Source organism: Cryptomeria japonica, chromosome 10 (genome assembly GCF_030272615.1).
Source record: "Cryptomeria japonica chromosome 10, Sugi_1.0, whole genome shotgun sequence".
NCBI classification, from domain to species: domain Eukaryota; kingdom Viridiplantae; phylum Streptophyta; class Pinopsida; order Cupressales; family Cupressaceae; genus Cryptomeria; species Cryptomeria japonica.
Genome location: NC_081414.1, coordinates 723,514,151 through 723,527,774, shown reverse-complemented (window position 1 = coordinate 723,527,774; position 13,624 = coordinate 723,514,151). Strand labels below are relative to the sequence as shown.

General features: G+C 36.0%; 1 protein-coding gene across 3 annotated transcripts in view; it reads right to left on the bottom strand.

Annotated features, from left to right (window-relative positions):
* LOC131040062 (uncharacterized) overlaps positions 1-13,624 on the bottom strand; it is a 150,284-nt gene that overhangs the window by 439 nt on the left and 136,221 nt on the right. The gene's annotated exons all lie outside the window — the stretch shown is intronic.

The window sequence follows — 13,624 nt, the reverse complement described above, 5'->3', positions numbered from 1 at the left end:
AAGAAACTCTCTACACTCGCTCTTACAGAAAAAAAGCTATCTAGTTAGCTGTTCATTGTGGTTGCAGGCTGTGGGAGAGCAATATGGCTATAATATCAACCCCAATAAGTTTTCCATGTCACACAATTCCACGATGCAAGCTTTTATTGGGTATTTCACCTATATTTATTATGCCTTCTACACTTTTTATAAACTTTTTTGTAGAAGTATATTTCTCAATGTTAATGAATATAATCAAAAGATAAGTTTTTTCTATTACCAACGTAATTTTCTTTATTTTTATTATTTTTAAACAAGTGCTTCATAAAAAACTTCCGAGGAATAGAAAATTACACCATTGCTAAATGGTTTTAGCATCTAGAAAATATTTAACTTCTCATACAACACATAGACTTATCATGTTAGTAAACAATTTGTTTGATAATTAGAATGTTAGGTCATTCTTTGAAGGTTGATCCATAGTTCTGGACAAGTTACTAGCTATTCACCATGGTGGTGGAGCCTATTAAATATTTAGCTGATTGTAAACTCAGTTACAATGAATCACCTAAGATGTTAGAGAAAGTTTTTGTAAAGGGAGTTTTTCCAAATACCTATTATACAATAAACTCAATTTTCCTTTTCGTTGAGTTGCATCTCTTTCTTCATAAATAATCAAAATTCCTTAAAATTACTACGTATTGTGAACTTCTGGAAATTGATTAATATCTTGTAAACCACAAATGTATCCCTTATATCAGGATAACAATTATTTGTTAGATTATTTCTAGGTCAATTAAGAAATTGATTGGTTGAACCACACACTTCTTATGATTATGGAGATTGCCAAAACACAATTGGCTAGTAAATCAAACCCTAATTGTGTTTGATTCATGCCTTTGTCAAATATGATAATATCTGACTTTGCAATGTTTTCTTCAATATCAAAAGTTCTATTTTAAAAATTTGCAATTGATAATGAGGGTTGGGTTTTCTTACTCTATCAAAGGAGGCAAAGAAGGCAATTAACTTCCAAGGCTAGCTAATTTTAAGCAAGCTTATAAATCCCTTAAAGGATATGCAGTGAGAAAGAAAGATAAAACACATTAATGATTATTACTAGTTGAAGTAGATTGATTCATATGCCGTTACAATAGTTAATTAGAACTTCTCAAAAGGAACTCCACCTAGTCTAAATAAAATATATAAAACTAAATCTAGGAAAATTTTGAACTCAATATCAAACAAGTTAATTCACTCAAAACACCAAATACAAATAAATCATTTGAAATGGTGGTACACGGGAACAAGTCCCCGGGGGGTTTAGCCCCTATCCCCGGTCCAAGGACATCCCATGGACGGAAACGTGTTAGGAGTCCCCAAAAACATTTGCATGGGAAATGTCATGGGGATGGCCCCAAGACACATTGGGGACTTCTAAGACAACCATCTGTCCCCCTTTTTTCATTTTTGCTTCACCCAGCACCCCCTCAATTGTTGGGTTTTTCTCACATCTAACACCTCATGCATCTTATCATTGTTGCCCCTCGAACTTTTGGGCTATCGAGTCAAGTCCAAGTCTGAGTCATCAAACTTTGCTTTTCATCATTATGTTTAAAGTTTTTGACATTTGTAGTGCAAACTTGTAGACTTTGGGCATTTTGCTGTATGCAGTACTCCTATTTTTCATATGCACATTGACATGAATTATGGAAGCAATTAAGTATTACTATTAATTTGTCCAACTCTCATGTGAACTCTATTGTTGTGTTTTACTTTTGATTCTATAATGTATATGTCAATATGATTACATATGCAACCTTATCAATGTTATAAATTATCATATGAATATCTGAAATTTCTCTCATATTTTTATAATATATATATATAGCCGTCCCCTATCATCCCCAAAATGGCCTAAAAATATTCCATCCCCAAAACACGTCCCCCTATCCTAGACACTTGGTAGAACATAGATTTGAAATGATAGCCCCTAGGCAAAAGAAACAATAGATCCGAGGGAAAGAACTAATGAAGAGAAAAAATGCTATTTGAAATGAACTTTTACCAAAAGAATGGCCAGCATCTTCATGGATCACCATCAAAGGGAAAATACAAAGCTAAATGATATCCCTTGGAGAATATCCTCACAAAAAATACCCTAGTTGAGCAACTTCAAGAGGAAGCAAGGCATAGGATACCTAATAGGTGCATCGTAAATAGAATATATTTACATGCTGAAATGTAAAATTTATAACAGTCATGTAAATGTAAGGACTACCTTTGAAAAATGTATGTTGAGTGTGTTACCATGGTTTTTCACCCCATGTTCAAAACCATTGCCTTGCTCATTTATGTCAGCTAAATGAATGCCTAGAAGTCTCAAGTTCTCAAGTAATATGCCTTTGTTCTTAAGAAGTCCTTGTAAAAATTCAACACTTAGTTATATTTGTGTTTAGTTGGACATTGCACACGGTTTCAAAAACATAGTCAAACTCCGACGCAGTTTTCACAACCCGTTTGGAGCCTAACAAAGTTGTGTCTTCACCTTTGCTTTCTTTCAAAACTTTTAAAGGATCTTCGTCGCCTTTTACATTCAATTTTAAAAGTGTTGTCGGACTACAACGGGGTTTCCACAACTTGCTCGGAGCCCGACGAAGCCTTTGTCTTAGTCTCATCTCATCTTTTCAAAGCTTTTAAGTCTTCATCGGCTTTTGTCAATGATTTTGAAACCACTGTCAAAACCCGACAGGGTTCTCACAACTCATCTAAGACCCAACGAGTCTTTGTTCTCTGAAGGCATTCAAAACAATGAAAGTTCTTTTCTTTCCTAAAGTGGCGGATATAACATGAGTTTTGAAAAATTGGTTGGAGGTCGTTGAGGTTTTCAAAACCAAGTGTTTTTCCGAAAGCTTTCTTCATTATAAAATTTTTAAAGCGAGGGAAAGAAGGAGTTTCCAAACCAATGTTGAAGGCCGACACGGTTTCCACAACCTTGTCATATTCAATGAGAAACTCAAGTGAAAAGGAAACAAAGAAGAAAAAGAAATAAACAAGGAAAAAGCAAAGAAAAGGCAAAGAAGGAGAAAAGATGCAGAGAACTCCCTTGTTCCTTATGGGCAGGTGATGTGACCACAAACTCCAATATCATTGTGTTTCACAGGAGCCTTCTCCTTTGTGGCAGACTAGCAAAGATTGCTTATGTGTTCGATACCTGATTTGTTGGCAATGTTTTGCGGGAGGTTTTTTCTTCACTAGAGTTTCTTTCAGGCTTCTGTGAACTACCAAAAAAGATATATGCATCCAACCTAGACATTGACCTCGGGGCACAAAGTGTCACGAGAGCCTCCACCTTTGCTAGAACCTTTTGGTAGCCCTCACAAGGACTTGAAGAAGGAAACATGGATGATGTGTATGCCTCTTTCCTTTTTCGGTGGTGCACAAAGCTGACACCTGGCAGCCTCCACGTGAGCCAAAAGACAAATAGTATTATAAAGCTGACAATTTCCCGACATGTCCAAAAAAATCTATGGCTCAAGATCTTTGCACAGTTGCACAATATTAAAAAGGTGACCAAGTTGCATTTTGTGCACTCGTGCACAAGGGGTTTAATTGACAAGAGGGTACAAAGAGATCGACGATCTACATTCATTGCGCAATTGTGCATGCTCAAAAAGGAGATGAAGTTGCATCTCGTGCTCAAAGCCGAGGTGAACCACATGTCAAGCACATGCAAATTCTACCGAGCCCAGAGGCTCAAATTTGCAGTGTGGTGCCACGATGCCACGTAGCAGCCTCCATGTAAGCAAATACAAAGTGACTATGTGCCCACTAGTTTTTCTCAAATCAACAATCGTTATTCATTGCGCAAATGCACAAAATCAGAATTCTTCCAAAGCCGCATGATGCGCACCCACGCACAAAGCAAATATCAGAAATGCTTGCCTTCTCCCGAAGAGGCGCGAGCTTGACACATGGAAGCTTCCACATCGCAAAGGAATTATAAAGTCCATGTTTATTATTTCAAATGTATTTTTAGGACTTTATTTAAATGATTCTTTCAAAGGAATCAATTTCAAGAACGTTGGGCAGTTACATATCTGGACATTATATGTGTATGGTTAACGGACTATTGAAGGGTTTGAATTTTTGATCCCCATTACACTGTGATGTAAGAGTGAGAATCATCAGAAGGAAGATCAATAAAATTTTGTTGTCCTAGAATGAATCTTATTGTCTATTTGCATTAAGCGTTGAGTTTTTGCTTTACCATTCATATAAAATTTGTGAGTTTTTGCTCTACTATTCATATTAAATTTGTGGGTTTAAGTGAATATATGAATCTCGATACTTCTTTATAACTGAAGTATTCATTTAAAGCAATACTTGTTTCCTTTTGGAGTGCAGTAAAATCTGTTTTGATCCCAAGTTACCTGCTTGTGTTGATATTTCTATCTGTGCGTTGGTATCAATAGTGGTTTATTTCAGAAGATTGAAGGTCTTTGAGCCTTGAAGTTTAGTAGTTTGTTTTCGTTACTTCATTTCAGTTTTATTATTCACATTTGTTACATAATGATGCGCAAGTGTTAAATACCTTTCCTACTTTCTAGTTAAAAGTATACCCATTTTTAATATTCTTAAAAACAAAAATATTCAATCTTACTAAGGGAGTTGTATCTTTACAAAAAATTTAGAGGGAAACTAATTCATACTTTACCCAACTGTTGTTAGCATTTTTGTCTCCATTTTTGGGCAAACAAGAGTTAGTTTATCTATTATTTCTATAGAGATAAATCTATTAACCAACAGAGTGTATGGGCATCTAGTGTTTGATTAGCAAATATAACAACTCACGGCTATTTTATATGGGCTTCAACAATAACAGTGAGGAAACAAATAAAGCTGGAAATGATCAGACTATTGGAAGTTTTCTTGTTAATAAGTCATGTAACAATTTTTCCACGATGAGATGTGATTGGTTCATGTTGAATGTAAAAATACTTGCAAACCATTTCACACCTACAAAGAATTTTACAAATCTCATATTTGTAAATCTAATGGAACTGTCTCCTTGGTGTTATTTGTTGCTCCTCGCACTATAGATTCTAGACACGATTCAATACTCCTGAAAGAATTTAGTTTTTTAATTCCTCATTCTATACTATTATGACCAAGGATGAGAAGCCCCCAAAAAATCTCTTAGGGGATATTCCAATCAGAATGGATGTGGACTCTAAAGACTTAGTCCTTCTCGAGGAGAACTTCAACCAATTTTTCATTGCGCAAAAAAGTTGTTCTTTGGTTTGCAATTTTTTAGAAAAGACAACTTCAATTCAAGAGATCTACAATTGGATGGAGATTGTTTAGGGCAATGTTGCTTGCCCTTCTCTAGTGTTAACATCAAAGGGCTTATTTTTGGTGTAGTTTCAATCAAGCAATAATCCCAAATTTGTTAGGACAAATGGACCTTGGTTTTTTATACCCATGGAAATCGTTTATTGATACAGGTAAGGATAATAATGCCAAGGCTCACATTGGTATTCACCTTTATAGACTACCTTTCAACCTAGAAAATTCTAAAATGTTTACATCGATGACTGGAGTAATTGGAGAACTTGTTAAATTCGAAATAGAGGAAGCTGAGTTTTAGATTTTTTAAGGGTGTGTGCTATTGTTGATGTTTATAAACCTTTATACCACTCCATTTGGGTTATTCCTATGCTTAGATCTTGACTTCAACTTGTAAATTATAAAGGTAGAATTAAACAAGATTGTGACATTTGTCTTAATCCTATACAATGAGACAACAAACTTAACAATTATTAAATGACCTAGGACTCAAGAATTAAATGCTAAAAGATAAAATAAGATCTAATTGACAACTAAGACTTCTAGAAAGATTCTTAAGACCTAAGTAAACTTAACATGTAAATAGGACCTACTAGTGAACTAGATAGGCAAAATACCTTATTCACACCAACACCACCCCTTAAGTGCAACGTAGGGAGTAGTAGACATATGAAAATGATGCAAAACATGAAGATTATTATGGGTCTCGTCTACTAGGCCATGCTAGGTACCCATTTATAATGCAACATCTTACAAGCAAAGGAAAGGAGAAAACCCTGTGAGAGAAAACTCCTCTCCAAAAGAAAGAAAAGATACAAACTTGAACAAGTCATAAAAGAGTGATGAATGCAAGACTCAATGATAACCCCAAGGACTACATCTATCACAAAATAGTAAAATACACTCAGTTATCCCTCCATAGGAAGGAAAGGGAGAAACTATTTAGCCCCCAACAATGTGTAATGTCCAACAAAAATGAAGGCTTAAGGCAAAACATGATCCAAGGCCTACAAACAATATTTCTCCCTTTGGGTAGAAGATAGAACAAGTACAAATGTAGAAATGCTTCCCATTCCGCATAGGAATTAGTAGGTAGAAGAATCCAAACATACAAAGATTGTCTCTCTATAAATTTGCTTATGTGTCACCAAGTTCTTGGTAGATGATGCCCCAATTAAATTAGGTGCATGCCCAATCAACAAAGAATGTGATGAACCAGGATCAAGTGCTAAATGTTGAGCTAGATCCAAAGACAAAGAATATGATATGACAACAGTTGTGTCGTGATTGTCATCAAAGAGGAGATAAACCCTCAAATTGTTCCTCTAAATCTGAAATGTGAAACTCCACAAACAAGTCTAAGATCCATGACAAGTATTCATTCCACAATATTGAATTTGAAAGGCTATGATTTACCTACAGAAAAGAATCTCTAGACACTGATGTAGCAAAAGAAGATGGATGCATGATCTCATTTGGAGGAGTTAAAGTTGCAAGAGATGTCTCTTGATCATTAAGACGCTCAAGTGCTGGATCATATTCGAGATCCTCTAAGATATCATCATCAAAGTGTAGATTGTTAACATCAAGTGGAATGAGGCAATTTGATGCAGGATCATTTGGGAATGGAGGATTACATGGATCTCTCCCAAATTTTGGTCCAAACTATGTGTGAGCACTTGATTCCTAAGATATGATTGTAGGGTTCCTAAAAGATGCTTGCATTAATGCTTCTGCCAATCAACCCTATGATATGATCATTTGTATTACCCCAAACTGATTTCTTTCATTTAGTCTCTAGCTCAAGAATGAATCCATAAAGATAAGGCAAAATATTGAGCCACCTACAATGTGTCAAGTTGCCTTTTTGCCAAGACTCATAATTGGCCTTAGTCAAAATTATTATAGAAGGATGAGTTGCATTACCCATAACAACAATGATAGACTTCTCAAATGATTAAATCAAAGATCAATACATGAAATGGGGCTGAAATGAAGTAATTTGATCAAAACAACACCCTCCTAAGTGTCAACATGTCCAAGTAATCCTCCAAAATGAAAATATGGCAAAAATTAAATAAAACGTACTTGGGGCTGAATCTTGAAAAAGTGCATAGATGGCTTGATAAAGATCCTAGAGGTCTTTCCAACAATGCAAGAATAGCGAAAATTGGAGATAGTGGCAAAAATTTATGAGCTCGAGAGCTAAACAGCTAGATCTCAATTCAAATAGAAAATCATTGCACCTACAAAAAAAATTAGCAAAAATGGCCTACACCATTGCGAAGTGCTCAGAACCAGCTTTATGTCGATATCTCATTTGCAAAATTTTGACACTTAGGCAGGAAGTTACGGAAAAATGAAAAAAAAAGCCTATTTATGCACCTAGGGGGCCAAAATAATTGGCCTTGGGGGCTAAAAACCCAATCATCTTGCGCTCCCCATATGATTGTCTATGGTGATCTGGATTTTAAAAAATCCTACCACCTATGTTGGCGGATTGGCAATTAGACATGCAATAGTAAACGTGCAACCCACTTAATACTCATTGCTTGATTATTAATAGAACCGGAACCAAAAATAAAAGACACTAACTTTTAAAAACAATGAAATGAAATATTAATCATTTTTTACACAGTGATTAAAAAAATTTGTCGGTCATACCATAATGGTGTTAGCTAACAACAATACTCTACAGACGCAAAGCTGGCACAAAGCATGACAAAGGGAATCCTAAGAAAATGCGGTGCAAGTAGTGACAAATGTGGCATATTTGTGCAATGTTGAAAGGAAAATGGTTGAGAAAGCTTACATGCATATTTTAGTGGACTCATGGTTGTATGCATACCATGAATAATGCACTTAAGAACATGGGAAAAATCAATGGAATCAACGAGGTGGTTAATGATGTTAGAGAAGCACAAATATGTATTTGCAACCACTGTACTTCACATGTACTCTCTAGACCTTCTCTAAGAAATTTTTGAACTTGTAAAGACTAGATATGCATCATACTTCATTCTTCTAAAGAGGATTCTTGAGTTGCAAGAACCATTACAGCTCCTAATCATGATTGTAGAGTGGAATTGGCAACATAACTTTAAGTCAGAGTAGGGAAGGGTGGTAAAGGAGGTGGTGAAAAGTAACACTTATGGGGCTGATGGAAGATACATCATTGCCATCATCACTCTAAACTTCAAATTTATTTAATATAAGGATGCTAATACACCTAGCCTTGGAGAGGCGTATGAGTGCATTGACAATATGCTTGGCCAAATGAAGGCCATTGTACAAGAGAAAGACTCCACATTACAATTCTACAATAAGCATATTCAACTAGTCATTTATCACCAACGAGAGAAGCTAGCACTTCCTTACACATGGCTACCTATGCATTGAGCCCAAAGAAGCATGTGCAAAATCCTAACAAAGTCACCCCTATACAACATGATAAGATGAATGCCGCATTCATGACGGATACTCAAAAGATGTATGATTCTAAAAAAGCCAACATCGTTCATATTGAACAAACAAATTTTGCCACTCTCAGAAATATCTGAGTTGTCAAAAAAAGTTAACTTTATATTAAAAGACGACATACTAATTATTTAAAGTAGAAAAATAAATAATTAAATTAAGTTGTTGAATAGTAAAAATTTAAAAACAACTTATACTATTTTAAAAAGTTTTTAAAAATATTTTTTCAAATTATCTTATTTTCTCAAGAAAATTTATAAATAAGAGGAATATTTTTGAAAAGGGTGCTCATACTTTTTGAAACAATCTCATTCTTTTATGAATGAATGTGTGTTCGTCTTCTTCTACTCTTGAGGATGAAAAGCCTTTGGATTTGTAAAGTTTTGAGGATGAAAAACCCTCATAGTTTTCAATGCTCTTCCATACAGGGATTGCAACTGTTCTTGAATCAAAAGAGATTTCCAATTTTCAATTTGGTAGTTTCCAAATTTTGGTCGGAGGTTTCAAGCTCTGCAATTGCTTGTTTTGATGTGATGTTTCATAAGAATGAAGATAATTAAATTAATATTTTGGTTTGAAAACAATGTCTATTTGATGACATGATGTTGCAAATTACAATGATGTAAAAAGCCGTACCAATTTGCAATTTTTGAGTGCAACCCTTTTAGATTCCATGATGGCTACACCTTTGTTCAAACAAGTTGTACCTTGTTGGAATTATATTTAAAAATTTCTTAATGTATTCAAATTGTTGAGTGCTAACATTGTTCTTTGTAATAATTAATTGCTCGTCTCCAAGAAAGTCATACACTTGCAATTTTATCTAAGGATCTGCTCTTCATGTCCACCATTAAGACACTCTTCAAGTCCAATTGATGGACTTTCCAACCAAATTGTGCTAATATAAGTCTCCACATAGTCAATACCTTCTCTGTGTGAGAACCCTTTAGCCACCAACAATGTTTTGTACTTGTCAAGTGTACCATCAACTTTCTACTTGACATTTTAAACCTGTTTGCAATAAATGGGTTTCTTCCTTGCTGGAAGATTTGAAAGAACCCAAGTCTTATTTTTCATAAGACTAATATTCGGTTTCCATGGGCTTTTCCCATTCGGGTTTACCTTTTGCTTCCTCAAACACCTAAGATTCATAAACTTCATGAATGTTAGCCATACGAGAAAAGTTAATTGTGTTTTTGCTCTTGCCCATAGATGATCTCCCATTAATCATTTCATCATCCCAAACATCACCAACAAATTTTTCCCACCACTTAAGTCGCTTTGTAGAAACCTCTCCATCCAAATCAACTTGGCCATCATGACTTGGGCTGCTTGGTACTATATCATCTGGATGCTAATTCAAGTTCTCCTAAAGAAAATCTTCTAGCATTGAAATGGGTACAGAACTAGGAGATTCCACTTGTTCAAAACCATAAGAGTCCTCCCCTTTAACCATAGCTCATGGCAGTTGGACACCTAAATCTTTAGCCTTCAGAGGCTAATCTTCAGTACTCTTGATTTCAGAAGAAAGCTGAAAGGGCCCAATTTCTTCATCAATCACAACATCCCTACTAAATGTCAAGCAATCATTGTCCACATCAATCAGCCTCTATGCTTTAGGATTGTCACTACACCCTATGAGCATCAACTTGTGACTCTTTGAGTCCAACTCAATGGTTCTCGTTGCATCTAGAATCCAAACATATGCAATAGAACCGAAAAGCTTAAGATAGTTCACTCTTGGTTTCCTCCCAGACCAAGCTTCATCTAGGGTCTTCTCCTTCACTACCTGCATTAGCGACCTATTGAATGAATGAATGAATGTTTTTAATCACGTCCACGAGACCAAGAAGCCTATGGGACCCACAAATAGCCAGCGAAGAAAACCTGTCCATCTAAAACACAACACCTATATTTCCTTTTCTTTCTGCATCTTGGATCTTCTACTGTGTATCTTGACCAAAAAATCTACAACCCTTATTATCTTCTCTTCTTCGAACAACACCTATATTGAGAACATAAACTACCTCTGCCCAAAACATATTGGGAACACGCCTATTCTCCAACATATACCGGGTCATCTTTGTAATAGTACAGTTCCTTCTTTCAAAAATGTAATGTCCCTTACTAGATGTAGGCCTTTTTAACAACAATTACATAATTTCAATCTACTTATGACTTCAATTAATTTGCTTGATTAGGAGACAATTTCCATTCTTAACTTGCTATCAGTATATCTGAAACAAATATTCATCACAATACTGAATGTAATTATCCTTGAATCTAATATTCTACTACAATCAAGAATTCATAAATTTATAAATCAGAAATAGGGCTTGAGACTTACCTTGTATTAGAGGAGTGGAGACTTATAAAGATAACCTGCACACACAAGGAAAGGCATACACCTACAAGCATATCCATTCTTAATGTCATAATCTATTCTAAGGTAACGATAGAAAGAGTGGGTATATGAGACATGAAAGGGTTGCTTGGGTCCATTGTCTACCAAGTTCAAGGAATGGTTGCTTCTAACCTCCTTGCTAGACTTGGCGGCCCATGTTGTTGTCCCTTCCAAGCCCATTACCTATACACTAAGACATGAAAGGGTTGCTTGGGTCCATTGTCTACCAAGTCCAAGGAATTGTTGCTTCTAACCTCCTTGCTAGACTTGGCGGCCCATGTTACTTGCCCTTCAAGTCCATTACCCATACAAGTCTTACCTTGTGGGTTTGGCATAGAGGGTGCAATCTGGCTCCTTGACTCCAAGGGTCCTTATGACCACTTGTGAGCCCCTCGTTGCCACTGGATTACACCTCTATCCATCCCTCACAAGATGCACAAACAAAACTTATTCATTACATATGAAACCAATCTTTATATCATCAACAGTTACAGTCTAATATGGTTCATATTACAGACTTGTTTCCTTATGGCTAATTCATATTCTAGTGGATTAACAGAGATACCATTCAATAGAATTTACATTTAAATTATTATGTCTTCATTCAGATATGCACAGTAAAGCAACAGCATATTGCTCAGTAAATATCTATTTCTAACATCTGAACATACCTTAGTTTTTATGCAATAAAGGCAGGGTGGGAGAAGTAGATTCTCACAGTTGTGAGTATGCTGAATAGGCTCTTCCAACTGAGCCTATTGAAAGATCCCTGATAGATCTTTGCTGTTAACCTGCTGTAATTTTTTTATTTTTAATTCTGTTTTCCTGTTTATTTAAGTTTTTCTTACAGAACTAGACAGAAGTGCAGAAAGGGTTGTTTACTTTTGTGTTTTTGATTGTTTTATAGCATAGGAAGGAATAGATAACAGCAAATATGAAGCCATACTGAAATAAATGAGTTATACAGCAAAAGTCAGAATTATTGCAAATCGTACCAGGCAGATTTGTCTGAATTACAAAGCCAAACAATGAATCCAATGTATTTCCCAAGCTCTCATACAAATTCGAAGTCAAACTGGAAGATGAAGAATGTTCTCCAAACCCACATACACTGGAAGTGAATACAAGCAATACCCTATACACCACGTGGTGTATTTGCTGCAAATGGCATTCCTCCAGCTGCAATGAACCACGTCTCCACTGGAAAGATGGTAGGCTACGCTGAAACCCTACTGAGAATTGATGCCTCTGTCCTTAATCACCACGCACAATGCCTTATAAGTCCGGTGCCAAAGATTGCTGAGGGCTACGTCCCAGCCAATCCTAATCCTGGGGTTTGCGTCCCAGTCTAGAAATCGCTCTCCAGAGCAAATTCATACAAGTTGTCAAATATGCAAAAGATGATCATAGAATGAAGCTCCTATCCCCTTATAACCCCTCTCAATTGCAAATCGAACCCTAATTATCTCCAAGTGGCATGGTCTAGTGGAAATGTTATAATTTCTTATTTTAAAGTGGTCATGTTACTAGAAAATGACCTTTTTCCTCATAGACAGAAATCCGCTCACTGAATTGCCCTGAGACCAAAGAGAAAGATTTAAAGAATTTCAAGATCTTTCCAACGAGCTATCACACAATAGGGTGCGCATCCAGATGAGGCCAAAAATCCCCTTATTACTCCAAAATGGCTAACAACTTAGCCTTATTTAATTATTAAACGCTAACTTAGGAAATATTAAAAATATAACCCAAATAGCCATAAAATGCCCAACTGACATTACAAACCCTAAAATCATCCTGTCACCTGTCTGTGACTGAAGTCGGAAATCAAGGATTCACTGGTAGTCTCATCCCTAAAATCTAGGGATGCTCCTAAAATTTAGGAAACAAGCCCGATCTCTCTGAAACTGAACCCAAAGAGGCATCTCATGGAGACCCAACCTTGGGCATGATCAAACCTCCTAAAAAGTAGGAACTGCCTCCTAAAAACAAGGAATGTCTCCCAATTGATCAATAACTGCTAGAACACCAAGTCTCCAACACTGAATAACCATACCGGGTCTCTGTCCAACCCTGTCAGCCTACACGACCCCATAATAAGCTGACTCACATGTCTCTGCTAGACAGAGCTAAAGAGGGGACATGACACCTATGCTGTTGTAGTATTTCTTCCCTCCTTGGACTTGTTTCTGCCTTCTTTCTTTCCTTCTTTTTATGTCTTCAGCGATTTCCACTTTCTTTATTTTCTCTACTATATCCTTGTGTTTCTTCGGTGCTTACTGATTGTTGCCTTATTTAATTTGTTGTCCCTTGTGTTGCTCTTAATATATTATTGTTGCTGTTCATTGCTTACTGCCCTTAGGATTTATCTCTGCTTATGTCTGCTCTTCCATCCTAGGATATTTTATTCCATTC